At 38.9% G+C, this 18,992-nt stretch overlaps 1 protein-coding gene across 2 annotated transcripts in view; it reads right to left on the bottom strand.

Annotated features, from left to right (window-relative positions):
* Positions 1–18,992, bottom strand: part of GALNT1 (polypeptide N-acetylgalactosaminyltransferase 1) — a 182,603-nt gene that overhangs the window by 117,066 nt on the left and 46,545 nt on the right. The window lies entirely within an intron of this gene.

Below are 18,992 nucleotides of genomic sequence, written 5' to 3'. Positions count from 1 at the left end.
CTGATGGGTTCGAGGATCTTTCTCTGGAACCTGTGCCTCTTTCTGGGTGGGGCGAGGGGGTCTGTGGTCTCTGGAATCCAGAGAAAGGTATAGGGCAGAATCTCAGCTGTTTGCAATCTGCCAAACTTCTGTTTGTTTACAGAAGTGTAGATGCCTAATGAGTGTAATGTGATCCTGAAATCTTTAAGCGTATGCAATAACTCAGTGTTCTCTGCAATAAAGTTCCATCCTCCAAAATGGGAGATCCTCAACTGCATTTTAAACTTCCCTGAGGAAGACAAACAATTGCAACCAGGAAACCCTACACATCTCCACCACCATAGAGAGATGGAATAGGCCATAGAGTCTGTAACATCAAGCACTGCCTACAAAGATGTTCTTGCCAGCAACTGTCTCTCAACAACATAGGCCTGGAATTGCTCTCTGATCTGGGGGAAGGTGCTCAATAAACAACCCAAATTTCCTGTAGTTGGTAAAGTTGTACTTAATTGTCAATGCTTGTTAATTTGAAAATAAAACTGCAGTGTAGTGAATGAGTAGGCCTCCCTTCCCAGGAGATCCAGGAGCTTTTGATCTCTGTCATATGGGATGATTTTATAATGGTGCTGTTTGCTCCACTCGTTTATCGCATCAACCACCAGAGAATTGGGAGGTGGGAGGAAAGAGGAATTCAGATTCCTTGAAGGAGACATAATACTTGTGTCAGCCCTCTAACAAGTGGGTGTCACTGTATCTGGGGTTTGCCAGATGGCTCTAGTGTATTTAAGTAGAGTTTCATTAATAGGGAGGGCAACTCTAGACTGTGTCACAGACTGCAGAATGTCCAGCAGCTTGTGGTGGTGTTCCCCAACCTGGTCAAGTGGTATCTGCAGAAAGTCTGCCATCTGCTTAACAAAGTCTTGTAACTGGCAAAAGTCACTTGGGGAAGGGATCAAGGCCTCATCTGTCGAAGAGGAGAAGATGGTGGTTTGAGGTGTAGCTTCTTTGGACTTTCTTTCTGGACTCTTGCTTCTCAAATGTTTCCTCCTGTCTGCTAGGAAGAGGAAGCTTAGGTGTCTCTATTGTCCCAATGGGACAGGGTCAGGGCCCTAGAGAACTTCTGATGACAGACACATACACGCACCAAGAGTGGAGTACCCATAAGGACACCACTTGAAGAACAAACTTTTCCTCTTAAAAAAATCTAACAATTGTTTAAAACTAATTCAAACTAGTTTTGTTTAACATGACCAAAAAAAGGAGAAGTTGGTTCTGGATCAGCTCCAGCTAAGAGACAGAGTGGGCCTGAACAATTTTTAGAAAGGAGCATTATTAATTATTATTATTATTATTATTATTTGGCTCAAGAATATTGTTAAAATTTGACAACCTAGAATGCAAGACAAAGTCTGAAGGGGATTTCTCTCTTAGGATCAGTTAGAACTCATTGCTAGACTCCCATTCCCTGAATTTAAAGTAGGTTTCCTGTGATTGAGGCAATGAATGCCCTCATTTTTCTGATTGCTCTAAATTTAAAAGATAAATTAACTGAAGTCATACAAATGTATTCAGCCACCATATAAACATTTCATTTCAGTCCTTGTTCTATTAAATTGCTTCATGATTTAAATGTACTTATGTTATGTTCAATAAAGAGTTATATAAAGGTACCTCAATTAATATCCAAATGTATACTCAAATATACAACTAAGAAAGTATTGCTATAAACTGAAGAAAAACTAGTAGTTGATCTACAAACACACCCGCAAAAAGCAAAACCAGTTCAAAATTGTAATGCATATGAAGAAAGATGACCAAGTAGATTTCTATAAGGACAAATGCAAAGTACTCCACTTAAGAAGGAACAATCAGTTGCACATATAAAATGGGAAATAACTGCCTAGGAAGGAGTACCGTGGAAAGGGATGTGGGGGTCATAGTGGAGGCGCAAACTAAATATGAGTCAACAGTAACAGTTGCAAAAAACAAAAACAAAAAAAAAGCAAACATTCCAGGAGGTACTAGCAGGCATGTTGGAAGCAAGACCTGAGAAGAAATTCTTCTGCTCTACTGTGCACTGATTAGGTCTCGACTGGAGTATTGTGTCCAGTTCTGCACCTCACATTTCAGGAAAGCTACAAAACTGATTAAAGATCTAGAAAACATGACCTATGAGGGAAGATTGAAAAAACTGAGTTTGTTTAGTCTGGAAAAGAGAAGACTGAGGTGGGACATAACAGTTTTCAATAACATAAAAGGTTTTTACAAGGAGGAGGGAGAATAATTGTTCTTGTTAACCTCTGAGGCTAGGACAAGAAGCAATGAGCTTAAATTGCAGCAAGCTGGTTTAGGTTGGACATTAGGAAAAACTTCCTAACTGTCAGGGTAGTTAAGCACTGGACTAAATTGCCTAGGGAGGTTGTGGAATTTCCATCATCGGAGATTTTTAAGAGCAGGTTAGACAAACACCTGTCAGGGATGATTTAGATATACTTAGTCCAGACATGAGTGCAAGGAACTGAACTAGATGAAGTCTTGAGGTCCCTTCCAGTCCTATGATTCTAGGTTGTTCAGCTACTTAACAGCTGCATCAGCGGGTACCAAGGTGTTGCAGTCCACCCTCCAATCTTCTAATTGCGCTATCCTCCACCATGTTTGACCATCTGCATCGCTGCCCCATGGTCCACTATGAAGATGGAGTTAAGCTAAATTTCTGTACTGTGGCAGTCACTCTGGCCATTCCAGTCAGCAGACTGTTATGCCTAGTCTAGGATCTACATCCCTGGTTATATCCAGGCGGATGTAAGTTAGGGCTTCTGAAATTCATCAACATGCCAGTCATTTTATTCCAGAGTTGCTGCCACTCTGCAAGGATGGAGCTGTTGGCCCTAATATTCTGTTATTCATCAGACATTGCCATTGGACTGGCAGCACTGGACACAAATGCATGAATGGCTGCCACAAAAGGACATCACTGAAGTCAGCCATAGCAAGTCAGCAGGAACCATAGGTGTAGGCTTTTTTCTTCTGGAGGCAGGAAGTTCCTATATGAAGTGTCTTTTACTTATTTGAACCTATTAGAATCAGTCAGCCTTGTGTGCAGCCGGTTGCTTTAATCTGTCATAACCCTGCATGCAGTTTTAAAGGTGATGGCATCTTGAAGCTTGGGGGAGCTTTATGACCCAACATGTATAAATTAGAGGTTTGTGTGTGACAAAGGCAAATCACTAATGATAAGGGTGACTGTATTCAGCTTCAAATCTATGCGATGCATATGCCAACATCTGCCTCAAAACTGCTGCATAATATTCCACTGGAACAAATACCAGTGCTAGCACATTTTGCCTCTGCTTCCTGGGAGGCTCCTGCTGGATTCTGGATAAAAGCCACATGGGAAGTGATCTCTTTCTTTAAGTGTTCTATATGGGAATAGTATGTTAGGAGTAAAACTGGATAGTAGCCTAAATAAGAGACAACTAGTTGGAAAGAGAGTGGACAATCTTCAGCACACACTGTAAGAGGTTGACTGGCCTGGCAATTGTTCAGATGGAAAGTTGTGGCCACTGTCTTGGACTCACTTAATTTAAGTCTCCACTGACAAAGGGAAGTGGCCAGAGCATTCGTGTCCTGGCTACATGACCCTTTGATAATATGTAGATTGTTACCAACATCAGCAAGACAGGTGTTATTGGCCTGAGTTGTTTGTTAAGTATACATGTTGTAAAGGAGAGGAGCTAAAACAGACCCTTGCAGGAGTCTGTTACAGAGACTCCTAAGATGGTTGACTGTCTCCAGCTTGCAGGTTAAAACTCCAATTCATTAATTCCAAGATCCATCGGTTTACAAGGAAAAATTGAGGTAAATTTCAGTTTCAATATTTTAAAAAAGTAAATAACTATTATCAAAAAAGATCTTGATTAGTGCATCCCTTTAAGCCAAAGTTAAAAGTACAACTGACAAACATCCACAGACCTAGAAATGTTTTTGATCAATAAACTTTGTAAAAATCAGGAAGAAATGTTTCAGATCAGTGTATCCAAAACACAAAAGTATACTGGACATACAAATTCTAATTCCCAATACTGTCTAATAATCTCTTATACAAAGAATAAGGGCATATGGGGCAAGAGAAGGAGAGGGAGACAGACACTTAGCACCCTGATGCTACAAGCAGTGTACATTTACATATATGTCAATCCTGTAATGCCTTTATAGAAAATGCAAAAATGACCAAATTGCAGCTTTCCAAACTTCTTCCAGTAAATAGTAGTTATGGGCTGGAACAGAGAGGCCTTCAGAACAGGACAAGTTTAAAGGATATTTTAAGGTCAAGTTTGCTCAAAATTTAAATTTTACAAATCCTATGCTCCACAGTACAAAATTAAGTTGACTTGAGTAAGAACACAGACTCCAAAGAAGTGTGGAATATACATCCTTATATACAGTGACAAGGTAAGTAATGTTTTCTCTTTCAAGAATTGCCTGCGTGAATCCTCACTACTGGGATATTAACGAACAGAAAACTCTTCCAGGAGGACAGCTAGAGAAACAGTAGTCAGAAGTGACTTCCCAATGGATTTCCCAAATTGCACACCAGATCTTCAAGCCATGTTGAGGAAGTAGTGCTTCTAAAAAAAGAGGAACTCTGCATCTGAATAGCAGCCCTGTATATTTCCATAACAAAGTGCGAAGGTATACAGTGAAACGTGCCTCAGCACAAGTGAGCAAGTTCTGATGTCACTAGGCAGCTGAACCCCAGCCAGGATGTCATCATGTATACACAAACCACTCCATTCAAACAACCTTTAAACTGAGATGGACTGCACCTAGGCCTCATTCCCATATGCAACGAAGTATGGGGAGTGTCAGGATAGATGTAGCTACATAGATAATTTTAGGCATTCTTGAGGTCTAAAGTATGGACCCTGATCTCCCTTTATGTGAGCGAGGCTTCAGGAAAACACATGAAAGCTAATGGCCAGTGCCACACAGCCCTGGAAGTCCCCTCAGTTGGATACTCACCAGGTTGCTGCCTCTGTGTTCCATCTCACTGCGTCTGTGCACTTTAATGCTTCTCTAGGTCTGAGTAGGCTGCAGCAGTAGCTTTCCTTCGCCTCTCTGGCACATTTCCTAGGCATAGATTCTGTTACCCCTTCACAGATACGTGATGATGCAGCCCAGCTGCCCTAAACCCCCAGAACCAGTGCTGATCCCCACCTCCCAGTAGCTTAAACAACTCTTTATCAGAGCTCCTATATGCATTTCCCTGCCTCAGTTTCCTTATCACTAAAGTATTCTTTGGACTTAGGTCAGAGTCCTCTTGAAGCTCATGGCTTCTCCAAATCATGAAGTCTCTCTCTTTCTCAGTCAATGCCATTTTGCCCTCTTCCCCAAATGGCTAAAAAGAAACCCTTTCAACTTTCCATTCTCCTTGTTGGGTGAGCATCTGATCAAACTCATTAGGTGATAGTGTCTCACCAGGTGATCCAAATGCTTAGTTACCTCCTCCCTGAAATTCAGAGTTGGAAAACTGGTTTGCTCTGAACGGTAGCCCTCAATGTCCAACGGTGCTCCATTTGAATGGACTATCATCAGTTTAAGCACCCTCCATTATTAACCCTGTGCTAGGTTCAAGAATGTCTCCTGTGGGTTTTAGCTCAATAGTTACACAGCATCCAGAGTCCTCTAACCAGAATTCATAAACTGTACACAGATTCTGCAAACCATCACAGCCTGAATGAGATCAAAATCAGACTCCTTAAAACAGAAATTTGGATTAAAGGACATAATTGTCTTATTCTGATGGGCTGCAGCCCAAGGAAAAGTAGCCATTGGCTTGTATTTACAAAGAATTCTCTCAGAATTAGTGAAAGACTGCACTTTTTAGTACCATCAGATCAGAGAGCAGCATAAGCAAGTACCTGAACAGAACCCTATGGGTTTGCAATAACACAATCCAAATCATGTACTAGAGGTAAATCATTCTAGTTCACAAACTACATTGAGCAAGTCTTTCAGAAGTCTCAGTATAGCAAGCAAAGTCTCAACATCTTCATCAGAAAAGGGAAAGTAGAGATAGTGACCACGTGGATTCTGATAACTCAGTAAAATTTTGACTGTTCACAGACTAGATAGGCCATGGTAAAAGTGATTACCATCTTGGGTCTACTCCCTTTACAACTACCCTGACAGAAGAAGTGGTTCTAAGTAGGGATCTCTGAAGCAGATCTTATGGACCTCATCAGAATACTTCATCTAGTGCTCCCACCAACCCAGAAGCCAAGATGTCTTTTTTAAGAGGCTTCAAATATAGATGGAGATTCTTATTCCAACTCTGAGACAAAGTATCAGGCAAACTGGGAATCAAGACTCGCAGTCCTCCCAACAACTCCAGGAAATAAGAGAGCAAACTGAGCTCAAACGAGAGCTATCAATACCACCTAAAAGGATTATCAAAGGTGCAAATTAATGCAGAATCAAGCCCTATGTATATTTCATTGAAATGTAACAAATATTGTAGACATGTCAAGATTGTGTATATTCAGAATACTGGATGAGTAATGTAAGTCTGTAAAATGAACAGTTCATGGTTTTGTGTGTGTTGAGTGAATCACAGAACTGAAAAGCCTGAGAACTATCAGCTTAACGGAACTAGAGAGATGTGGAAATTTCATAACCCAGTTCCTGTCACAACCTCCTCTAACAAAAGCATAAGAGGAAGTTTGTTTTTATAAAAAAAAATCTGACTTCAATCAATTTTAATTACCCTTTAGTCTCAAAGCTTTCTGCCATTGAAGGCCTACCTAGAGCCTAGATTTGACACTAGGTTCTAAAATGGATTCTCTATCTTAAATTGAGAAATTATAGCAAACTCATTTGGTTAAAAAGATCTTGGAAATGCAAAAGGCTGACATCGTGCAAACTCAAAATAAACAGCACAAACATTTCTGTGCATCTAAAGCTAACTGTGTCTTATATAAGAAATACTGAAGTTCTTAAAACAAATTAAAGCTACTGAAAACTGAGTTGTGTATTGATACCAAAATAGAAACTTAAGTTGTATTTCAGCAACCTTTTTTTTTTAAATTTAATTTCACTTTATTTTTATCTTCCCCACTGTGTAGCAAAAGATTTCTGTATAATTAGTGAAGACTCTGTTTCTCAAGATTTAATTTAAATCTGTCTATATTTTTCCTATTTTTTTTATAAGTTTTTGAATCAGGAGTAATGAGGAAATCTTGGGAAATAAACTATTTTGAATAAATCAACTTTTAAAAAATGAAAGGTTTGCAAATAAAATAAATCTTACTTTTGTGCTGAATTTGCTAACTTGTGTTTTCTGCTGTGTTATTCCACAAACTTGAGACTGAATAAAGAAAAAATATAATGTAACATTTCTGAAATCTCAAATTAATAATTTTTTTCCAGAAAGAAAAAAGTGGATGATATGTAGCTTCATTTAGTTCAGTACTTCCTAATTTTTAAATCAGTGCTTGCAATTTTTCTGTATATTAAACCAAACTCTGCCAATGGATACAATGCTAATTCCTGAAATTTAAACTGATTTTTTTTTAAAGCCCATTGTTTTCATCCTTTCCAGAAAAATCCCCCAGAACAGAACAGCCAAAGTACAAGTTGTAGCCTCTTTGACATTACAGCATTGCTGCAGAGAAGTAAGAGGCTATCATTTTTTATGAAAAATGAGATGTGACCTGAATAAAGTGTGAATCAGTGAAATTTCACTGTTGTTCACTTATAACATTTTTAAAATGTGAAACAGGTTCATTATAATCTATCTGGAGTCACCTGAACTAATCACTAGTAAAATATAACCCCAGAAGTGTTCCTCTATATTAAAATCACACTTATGAAGCGACATTTTATAATGACCAGATAACAGGAGTCCTTCTACTGGTATTAACAGATTTCATTGTACCAAATTTTAACCCTGCCAAGAAAACCCACCGTTCAAATGTTTTTAAACCTACAGGTATCGCTTTGTATCAAGACTAACAATAAATTTATGATATGCCAATCTCTTCATGGGCCACCATGAGGAAGAATTTCTGGAAAAATGCACCATGCAATCAATGATATATTTGAAATACACTTGTAATATTTTCATCCTTTGGGTAGACAACCTTAACTCTCTCAAATTTCCACCACAACTTCAACCACCACCACCCCTACAACAAACCTTCTTTAGAACACTCCCACATTAGCATCAATTTCCTGGACTCCACAATAACCCTCAACAATGGAACCCTTCAAATAACAATATACAGGAAACCCCCAGATCACCACAATCTACAGATCCAGTGACAATCCCAGACAAAGGCAGAAATCTTATCGACAGCAGCACTCAGATACCACAGAATACATTCCAATGGAAGCCTGAGATACACACCTTATCATATTTAGACCACCTTTATCAGACAAGGACATGCCATCGGAGAAGTAAATAGCATCGTGGAACAGACTCCATCCAAATACCCTGAGAGAACTTGCTTCAATAAAGAAAAATACCACACAGACTGCACACCTCCAGTTGTCACCTGCCACCCCACAATGGAACCAACACGATATCAAACAATTACAACTCAAATTGGATGGGGAGCAAACCCAGAAAGAAAGCTTCCCTGACCCCCCTCTAAGTAGACTTCAAACACCCCCCAAGCTCATCATCAGAAACAAGCTCCCCACACACCAGGGACACATCAACTCAAAGTGGCTCTAGACTCTGCCATAACAGATGCAAAACCTGCAGACATATCTCCACTGCTACATGATCAATACCACCCACAACACACCTTTCAAGATCCATGCATGCCTCGTGCCACATATGCTTTACCTTATCTAGTACATCAGATGCCCCAACAACAGCTAAATGGTTGAAATCAGGCAACCGCTATGCTCCCAAATGAACTCTCACAGAAAAAATGACAAAAACACCCTATTACCCAAAGGCAAACTCTTTCACAAAACAATCACTCCATATCTGACCTCAGTCCTTGTACTCAAAGGAAACCCCCACAACACCTTCAAAAGACGAATCTGAGTTTAAATTCATAACTTTGCTTGACACTAAAAGTCAGATTCAATAGGAATACGTTTTATGTCTCTTTACAACAATCTTTAACACACTAACCCGCCTTAGTCCTATGACTAGAGATGTTAATGACCCAGTTAATTTTAAATGGCTCCTTGCAATGCTCATTAACTTCCACACTTAATATTTATCTGCTCCTCTTTATATTTAGCTGTGACACACTGATTACCTTTCCCAGACTTGAAGAGCTCTGTGTACCTAGAAAGCTTGCCTCTCTGTCTCTTCCATCAACAGAAGTTGGACCAGTAAGAGATATTATCTAATCTAACTTGTCTCTTTCATATCCTGGGACCAACAGGCTACAACACCACTGCTAAATATATTTACTTTTATACCAAACTTGTTCAAACTTGCTAGGGCAATTAACTTCAACACAAGTGAATTCATTTAATTGCCTTCACAGTTCCTTAACATACGCATTAAAAAAATCTGTAGCTTTTTGTCAGAGTCATTCATTTGCTTTATAATTCAATTTTAAAAATGTAAGAAAAATCCTGAACCACAATATCAGATACCCAAATATCTAGCTTACAAACACAATCAAGTTTGCAGCTCATAATAAAAATTCAGTGCATTATGAAAAACTACAATTAGAATACCTTATACTTCTCCGCACCAAAATACAGACATACAAGGTTTCTCAAAGTTAACACCTCTTTTAATATCAGTTGTGTGTTTTCAGATCACAGCAACTATACAGAGCCCTTACACAATATGACTCACTTCACAATGCCTTTACAAGCTTATATATCTAACTCAAAGACAGTACTCACAACAATTGAAATGGAAGATATCATGATGGATATTCGGAGAGATGAGTAAGATTCGCTGAATTGTAATCCATAGAACTAGAATACAGTTTTACACCACCACACAAAGGAGCTGGCTAAAGCTCTATATTTAACTGTTAGTTGCAAGTTTAACTTGCATTTACTTTGATATTAAAAAATGAACTAAATATTCTGTTCAGATTAAAATGTCTATGTTTGTAACAGCTGAAAGCAAGTCATGGGTTGTAACAGTCACTGTTTAGCACACTTAGTTTTCAACAGTTTGAGAATAACTGTGTGCGCGTGCGCGTGCTTAAACAGAGAAGCTGCTTCCCCTCATTCTATTGCCCAGAATTCAAGAAAACTAGAGACTAGTCAAAATTAGAACTGGCTGAAGGAGAGAAATGCTCAGTCAGCATTTCCCTCTTCTAAACTAACCCAGTGTATACTCTTGTAGATAAAAATCAGGTCTTTTCATAGGTATTGCGTGCAATTACAACTTTTTCTTTTACATGCATCACTTCCATAAAACTCTCAATTAAGATCTTACTGAAAAGAAGTTCAAATACAGGAAAGTTGATAATCCAATAATTTTCAAATACTTATACCTGAGAAGATTGTTTTTGCTGGACTATTAGCTCATAACTGAGACAAAAGATATGAAAAGGTTGAAATAAAATTCTCTTAAGCTATCAGGCAATGGTTGTTTACCAGAACTCTTAAGATAGTTTGAGGTTGGTCCTAGTCTCATAATTGTATTAACATAACTTTTGCCCTCAAAGAGCAGATCATTAGATTAAAGATCAAAGATTAGATTAGATTCATACTATCACCAACAGGTATCTAAAGCTCCAAAATGATTTGAATAAAGAACCTGCATTTCAAATTATAACACAAAGCGCTTGAGTCTTCTCTTACATAAGGGACGTGGTTTTTGAGGCTTCAGAAATTGTCTGCCTAATTCATCAACTCCCTTGCTTTAAAAAGTCATGAGACTGAAAGTATGATTTAAAACAATTTTAAAGTTTCACACTAATTTCCAAACAGACTCAGACAGAGAAAGTTAGCTTTTATGTCCAATCGATAAGGACGTAGGTTTACTATACTAGAACTGATCATTAACACATTAAATTCCTCCCAACATTCAAAAGACAAGGGGAAAAAATCCTAATAGCTACATTTTTCAAATTTGGGTGACTAAAGTTAAAGCATTTAAATCCACATTTAGGTGCCTGAGGGACCCGTTTTGTTGATCCATTTATATCTTCTACTGATCTGTGTTGAAGTTAATATGGTTACCAAGTAAGATGTACAAATAGCTACACTTGTCAAAGGGAAGATTGAGGACAGAAATTGTAAGGTGAGAATGCTCAGCAAGATGGAAGTCAGGAATCTTAGTTCAGTCACCCAATTTTGGTGCCATTTTGGTACAAAAGTTATGCTAAGTCATTTTTTGTCAAAAAACCTGTCATTATCACCTTTCTGAAAGCAAGAGAACTAGTTAACTGAGGAACTAGAACTACTGGTGCAGGATGTGAAAACAGATATTATAGGGATAACAAAGAAATGGTGGAATAGTTGTTGTGACTGGAATACAGGTATTGAAGGGTATGTGTTATCCAGGAAAGAGAAATAAAAGTAAAGGTAGTAGAATAGCATTGTGTATTAATGCCGAGGTAGGTTAAAGAAATAAGAAGTAATGGAATGGATTAAAAAAAAAAAAAAAAAAAAAAAAGACAGTTACTTACCTATATAACTGTTGTTCTTAGAGAAAGCTCATGTCCATTCCATTCTAGATGTGTGCGTTCCCACATGCATGGTTACCAGAATTCTTTTTCCCTTAGCAGTATCTGTAGGGCCGGCTCTGGTGCCCACTGGAGCCCCGCATTTATGCCATGATATATGAGGCGCCGCCAGCCCTACGCCCTCTCAGTTCCTTCTTGTCATCAACTACGATGGCAGGGACAGAAAGCGAGTCATGGAATGGACACGAGCAATGTATCTCGAAGAACAACAGTTATGAAGGGAAGTAACCATCCTTTCTGAGGACCAGGTAGCAACCTTACAAATGTCTTGTATTGGTACCTGAGCCAAGAAGGCCACCGCCAAGGCTTGTGATGTGGTGGCATGGCCCGTGACAATCTCCGGTGGAGGTAAGTTTGCCTGCTCGTAACAGAGCCTAATGTAGGAACATATCCATAAGGAGATCCTCAGAGAAAAAACAGCCCCCTTCATCCTTTCTGCCACTGAAACAAAGAGTTGTGTGGTCCTATGAAAGGATTTAATCCTTTCAATATAGAAGGCCAATGCCCATCGGACATCGAGGGTATGCCATTTATGTTCCTCACTGGAAATGTGCAGTTTAGGGTAGGATACCAGCATGAATATGTCTTGGTTGTTGTGAAAATGGGATACTACTTTGCACAGAAAGGCCATACGTGATCACAGATGGACCATAACTTTATAGAAAACAGTGTACGGCGGTCCTGAGGTGAGCGCTCTTAACTCAGAAACTCTGCCTGCTGAAGTAATCGCAATCAGGAAGGTCACTTTCCAGGAGAGAAGCAATAAGGAGAAAGTCACCGAAGGTTCAAACAGGGGCCCTGTAACCTCAACAGAACTAAGTTCAGGTCCCAGGGAGGTAGTGGGTCCTTGACTGGGGGTAAAGCTTCTCTAGACCTTTAACAAATCTGGCTGTCATGTAATAGGAAAACACTGACCTCCCTTGGATTGGAGGGTAAAAGGCTGAAATGGCTGCCAGGTGGACCATTATTGATGCAATCACTAAGCCTCGCTGTTTAAAATGTAATAAATAATCCAGAATTGGCTGTATTGAGGTCTGGAGAGGCTGGATGCACTGGTTTAATGGCTGCATTTCTTGTTCAAACTAGACACGAAGAGGGTCCCCCACCTCTAGAAAATCATACTGGCCACCTGGGGATGGAGCAACCACTTGTGGCAAGGTAAGAAGGATCTGATGAGCCAATTCACCATGGCGTTCTTAGCTCCTGGAAGGTGGGATGCCATGATGTGGAAGTTGTTCTGGATGGCAAGGTTCTACAGGTGCACAGATTCTCAATAAAAGTCTAATAAGTGAGCCCTTCCCTGATTGTTGATGTAAAACATCGCGCTGGTGTTGTCTGTCAGAACTTGGACTACTCTGCCCAAACAAAGGGGAGAAATACCCAGTAGGCCAGGGGTGTCAAACTAACTTGCAATGGTGGGCCACTCTGCAATAAGATTGACTTAAAGGGGGCCATACCCTGGCGGCATCTCACCATCCGCTGAAAAAATCTCGCTGCATCCTCCCTTTTGGCAGCAGCTCGCGGCATCTCCCCCGCTGCCAAAAAAATTCACGTCATCCTGACTTTCAGCAGCAGTTCCTGTGTTATTCCAAAACAAAGAGGTTGTCGGGCCGTATCTGGCTGACAGGGGCTGGACCAAAAAAAAATCGCGGGCCATATCTGACTTGTTGCAGGCAGGACCAAAAAAAAAAAAAAAAAAAAATGCAGGGTGCCCGCGGGCTGCACATTTGACACCCCTGCAGTAGGCTAAGCATATCGCTTTGAGCTCCTTGACATTTACATGCAGGCTGCAGTCTGTTTGAGACCAGGCCCCTTAGGTGCTGAGGCTGTCACTGATGTGAGCGCCCCATCCCAGGTCCGAGGCATAGGACACCAGGGTAATCAAGGGAAGTAGGTCTTCGAAGGGCATGCCCTGTATGACCCATTGTGGGTTGGCCCACCATCTGAGAGATAATAGTACATGTGGAGGTACCGTGACCACTTGATTCAACTTGTGTCTGCTAGGGGAGTACACTGTGGTCAGCCATGACTGCAACAGTCTGAGTCTTAGGCGGGCATGCCGTACCATGTATTTGCACACTGCCATGTGGCCTAGCAGCTGCAGGCAAGTACAGGCCATTCTAAGGGGACAAACACAGATGTTCCTGATGAGGCTGGGAATGGTTTGGAAACAAGATTCTGGCAGGAAGACTCTGGCTCGAGTGGAGTCTAGGACTGCTCCTATTAACTCTATTCGCTGAACTGGTAAGAAATTTAATAATCCCTAAATGTATGACTTTGCACTAACAACAAGAATTTTTGCTATAAACTGGGGTTTTACCAGTTGGAAGCAATAGAGGAGGAGTAATTGTATTGGTTGCTCACAGCATGACAATCACCACTGCAATGCGGCCGTGAAAAAAAGGTTAATGCAACCTAGGATGCATTAGGACAGGTATTTCCAGTGGAGATAGGGAAGAGTTGTTGCCATTGTACAAGATACCTCTGAGATCTCATTTGGAATACTGTGTGCAATTCCAGTATCCCATGTTTAAGAAAGATGAATTCAAACCTGAACAGGTACAGTGAGGGGCTACTAGGAAGATCAGAGGAATGGAGAACCTGCCTTATGAAAGGAGATTCAAGGAGCTTAGCTGGTAAGCCTAACAAAATGAAGGCTATGGAGAGATTGATGTATTTATAAAGAACAATAATAAGGGATAAACAACAGGGAGGAAGAGGAATTATTTAAATTTAAGGGCTAATGCTGACATAAAAACAAATGGATACAAACTGACTATCAACAAGTTTAGGCTTGGAATTAGACTAAGTTTTCTAACCATCAGAGGAGTAAAGTTCTGGAATAGTCTTCCAATGGGCGCAGTGTAGGCAAAAAACAAACTGCTTCAAGACTGAGCTTGATAAATGTATGAAAGGGTTGATATGATGAGGTTGCCTACAATGGCATGTGGCCATACAAGTTTGCTATTAGCAAATAGCTCCAATGGCCAGAGATGGGACACTAGAGGGGGAGGGCTCTAGAATTACTACAAAGAATTCTTTCCCAGGTACGTGGCTCATGAGTCTCACCCACATGCTCAGGGTCTGACTGCCATGTTTGGGGTCAGGAAAGATTTTTCCTCCAGGTCAGATTGGCTGAGACCCTGAGATTTTTTTTGCTTTTCTCTGCAGCATGGGACAAAGATCACTTGATGGTTTGAACTAGAGTAAAAGGGGAATTATCTGTAACAAGAAGTCTTTAAATCAAGATTTGAGAACTTCAGTGACTATCAGAGTAGGTGGGTGAGGTTCTGTGGCCTGCAATGTGCAACCTAGAACATTATGATGGTCTCTTCCAGCCTCCAAGTCTATGAGACTTGTCCTAGCTAGCCAGTTTTTTTAAAGTTAAAATACTGCTGAGAAGAGACAAAGAAATTTACTATTATGAGAAATTCCAGCACTAGTAAACATGTGCCTTTTTTAGGAAGTTGTCGTGTGAATAATGCAACTAAGCACAAGTAGCATACTTTCACAGTTCTGAGTTTTCATACTTTTTCATTTTCTTTCCTAGTACAGGATGCAAACTAAATTTTACTTCAAACATTTTAAAAATTCAGCAAATTAAAATATATTAAATGGGAATGAAAGCCAGCAAGCAGATAGCCAATATTTTACCACCTAATTTCCTGAGATTCTGCTCATTTAGTATAGATTCATGGATTCATCACTGTTCATGAAGATATCAGGTAGGTGGCAGCCAATAGGATTGTCTATTTATTTTCACATCCTCTTCAGACCCTTCTGAGCATGCTAACTGAAAAACTTAATACATACTTTAGAAGTATCTGAATGAAGAAAATAAACTAAGTCTAAGACATCAATATCCTGGAGAACAAAGGGATTTTAAAAAGTGAGTGTATCATTAATTCTGGAATTAAGACCTGAACTGATAGCAGGTAGGAAAATTATGTTACAATTCAGCTGTCAACATTAAAGAAATCATGGATTCCAAGTTGCAGTACTCTGACCGCACGGAGAATACAGGACTTAATACTACCAAGCCAGTGATTTTTTTTTTTTTTTAAAAGACTGCTAAAGAGACATAAGCGAAGTAAGAACTACTCCGAAAAGCAAACAATCAATGAAATGCCTTACAAAGGGTCCTTGAAACCTCTCTGGTATCAATAGAAACTGCTGAGTATAGCAACCTACATCTTAAATGAATTAAAATGTTGAGTTCTCTGTACAGCTTCCTATCACTTTTTAGAAACTGTATCAAAAGCAAATCTATAATAAGAACAAGAGGATGATTCTCAATCAATAACTCTTTATGCAAGCTAAAGGATGGGGTGGGGAAAGAGACAATGAGTGTATGTATTCCTAATATATACATATATATAAAATAAAATATCTATTCTTAGTGTATCAAAATGGTCAAGACAGAATTTGGAGAAAGTCAAAGAGGGGGAAATCAGCTAATTTAAAAAGGCCCATTAGAGAAACATGGTACTAGGAACTAGAAAGGAAAACTGCTGGAATGAAAAAAAATCACTAAGCATGGTCCTTTTATGAGAAGTATTCATGAAGAACTGCTGAGAAAGGAACAACTGGCCCACTCCCACAAGCCTCAACAGTTAAAAGGGTACAAAAGAGGGACCTGAAGACAGGCAAAGCAAAGAAAGAATGGAAGGTCTGTCACCTAGACCACATAACAAACTGGAAAAACCAGTCAAATTAAAGTCCATCTATTAAAAAAAAATTTTTTCAAGCTACTACATTTAGAGAATGATACTTTCACACATAGTGAATGTGACAAAGGTAACAGGAAGTCTGTAATGGCTAAGAGGGACCCAATATGAGAGCAGATGAGCTTTGAAGGCAATATGACACCAAGGGAAAAAACCCAATGAGATTTTGGGTAATACATCATGGCCAAGAAAGATATTTATCTTCACTATAACACTATAAAAGTTGGATTCTACCTAAAATATCGCACATATTCTTGGCAAATCAAATCCAGGCTGACATCAAGAAATTGAAAGGAACTGAGTAGGATAACTAAAATGATTAAAGGACAAGCGTAAGAGAAATACATCTGTATAGCTTGACTAAACAATAACTAAGGAAAATAACATTTCAAATGTGTAGGACCATTAAGGAAGGTACTGGTTTAGGTTTTGGTTCAAAGGAGTAAAATGAGTAATGCTATGAAATTGGGCAAAAGTAACTTTAAAGTGAATAGGAAATAAAATGTACTAACACTGAGGTCTCATCTCCCTAAGGAAATGTTAGACTACTAATAGAGTATTTGCAAGTTTCACTGGACAAAATCTCTTTGGGATATAGAGAAAGTAATATTAGTTGTCTAGAAATTTCCTTTGAATAATTTATATTACATTTTATATTATAAAAGTTCAGTGTATAAATGTATAAAATATATTATAAATATATATTTTACATTATAAGTTATGATGTAATGTAATACAAATTAAAAATATCAAGCTGCAAAGTAAATCTGAAAGCAAAGAAACCTAACATTTAGTTCTGAAAGTGTCAAAAAGGGATGTTCAAGATGTTAGAACTTTTCTCCTTTTTTATTGAAAAAATTTAACAAAAGCTACAAGATTTTGCAAAGCATTTTGATTTAAATTGAACTGCATTCTTTGACAGAAAATGGTTCCATCATCATTTTTCAGCTCCAGTTATACCTTCTGGTCTTGTCACTGATTTGAGAAAGTTTTTGCAAAGTTGGGTTAACTAGGCAGTAACGTAGCTACTGTTTAGTGCAATGCCTGCATGCTGAAAAACAACAAAACAGGAAGTGTCATAAAAGCTTAGAATTTGCCATTTGTTACATTATAACAACTGGCCCAGACAGATCCTTCAGGTGTGTGATCTGCAATTCATCATTTTAAGGATATGGATTTTTTGAAAACTTGTGTTCTTTGCATGTGAAGCCAACCTTATGCAAGTTTCTGAGTCGCAATGCTGTGCTGATTAAACTGAGCAGGGAGAATGGCCATTGTGGTATCAAATGTAGTGGTGCTTTACTAGGCTCTGCTAAAATTATTTGCGAAAAATTGGCTATCTGCCAACCAGTCATACATACATGTACTCAGTAACAACTACTTACATGCCACGTTTCAAAATGTAACCTTTCTTTTTCTTTGGTGGTCTGTGGAAAATGTGGCAATAAGTTTATATCTTCATATACTCAAAAGCAGTTGAGGATTTTGCTTACCCATAAAAAAAATATTTGAAGAGAAACAAAGTAAGCAAAGTTTCAGCCCAAAAGTCAATGTTTCAGAAAATTATGAGTGTGAAAACTGAGGGAATACAATGGTAACTGTTTTGCAAACTCAACTATAAACTGTCACAAGTTTAAGCTTAAATTTAAGCTGTGACAAGGTGGGTGAGATATCTTTTATTGGACCAACTACTACTAGTGAGAGAGACAAGCTTTCGAGCCACAGAGAGCTTTTCTTCAGGTCTGGGAAAGGAACGACCAGTATCACAGCAAAACGCAAGATGGAACAGATTGTTTAACATACTATATTGTAAGGAACCATTAAAGGTAAAATGTGATCATCCTATATTTGACCTATCAGTCCTCATTCTCAAAGACAACCTGCACAACACTTTCAAAAGACAAGCCTAGGAGCTTAAATTCATTATTCTGCTAGACACCAAAAATCATGGATCAAACAGACACTGGATTTATGGCTTATTACAACAATCTGTAACCCACTAACCCCCCTTTTTAGCCTATGACTGTAGGGGTGTTAACAAGCCACTGGACATTGAATGGCCTCTTACAATATGTGTTAAGTACTTATGTTAATCAATCTGTTCACCTTGCATTTTGCTTTGAGGCACTGAGTTCCTTTCCCAGACCTGAAGAAGAGCTCTCTGTGGCTCAAAAGCTTGTCTGTGTCACCAGTAGTAGTTGGTCCTATCTTTTTAGCAAGGGACAGTGGCAAGGCCTGAGAAATAACAGCAAATTGTTAGTGCATATGAGAAGTGTAAATAACCCTCAACCAAAAAAAGAGTAAAACAGACTGTACACAAAACGCTGTCAAATTCAGAAAGTAAACAAACCTAAAGGCCAGGCAAACTTTTTTCCTCACTTTTACACCTATTAACTTTGTATGTTACTTGTAAGTATAATAGGAAAAGAGAATTCAGAGAAGCACTTTTTCAAACTGATGTCTGTTCAAAATTGTACTTTTCGTAATCATCTTTACAGCACCTGCCCCCTTTAACTGAATTAATCTTTCGAAGCTTATTGTATATCTGAGAAAGGGCTATAAAGGATCAATCTATTTTTGGAACAGAGGAACATTTTCCCCT

This window comes from Emydura macquarii, unplaced genomic scaffold (assembly GCF_026122565.2).
Source record: "Emydura macquarii macquarii isolate MOO-44397 ecotype Brisbane River unplaced genomic scaffold, CSIRO-AGI_Emac_v2 contig_2975, whole genome shotgun sequence".
Taxonomy (NCBI): domain Eukaryota; kingdom Metazoa; phylum Chordata; order Testudines; family Chelidae; genus Emydura; species Emydura macquarii.
Note: the sequence above shows the minus strand (reverse complement) of the source record. Positions and strands in the feature narration are given on the sequence as shown.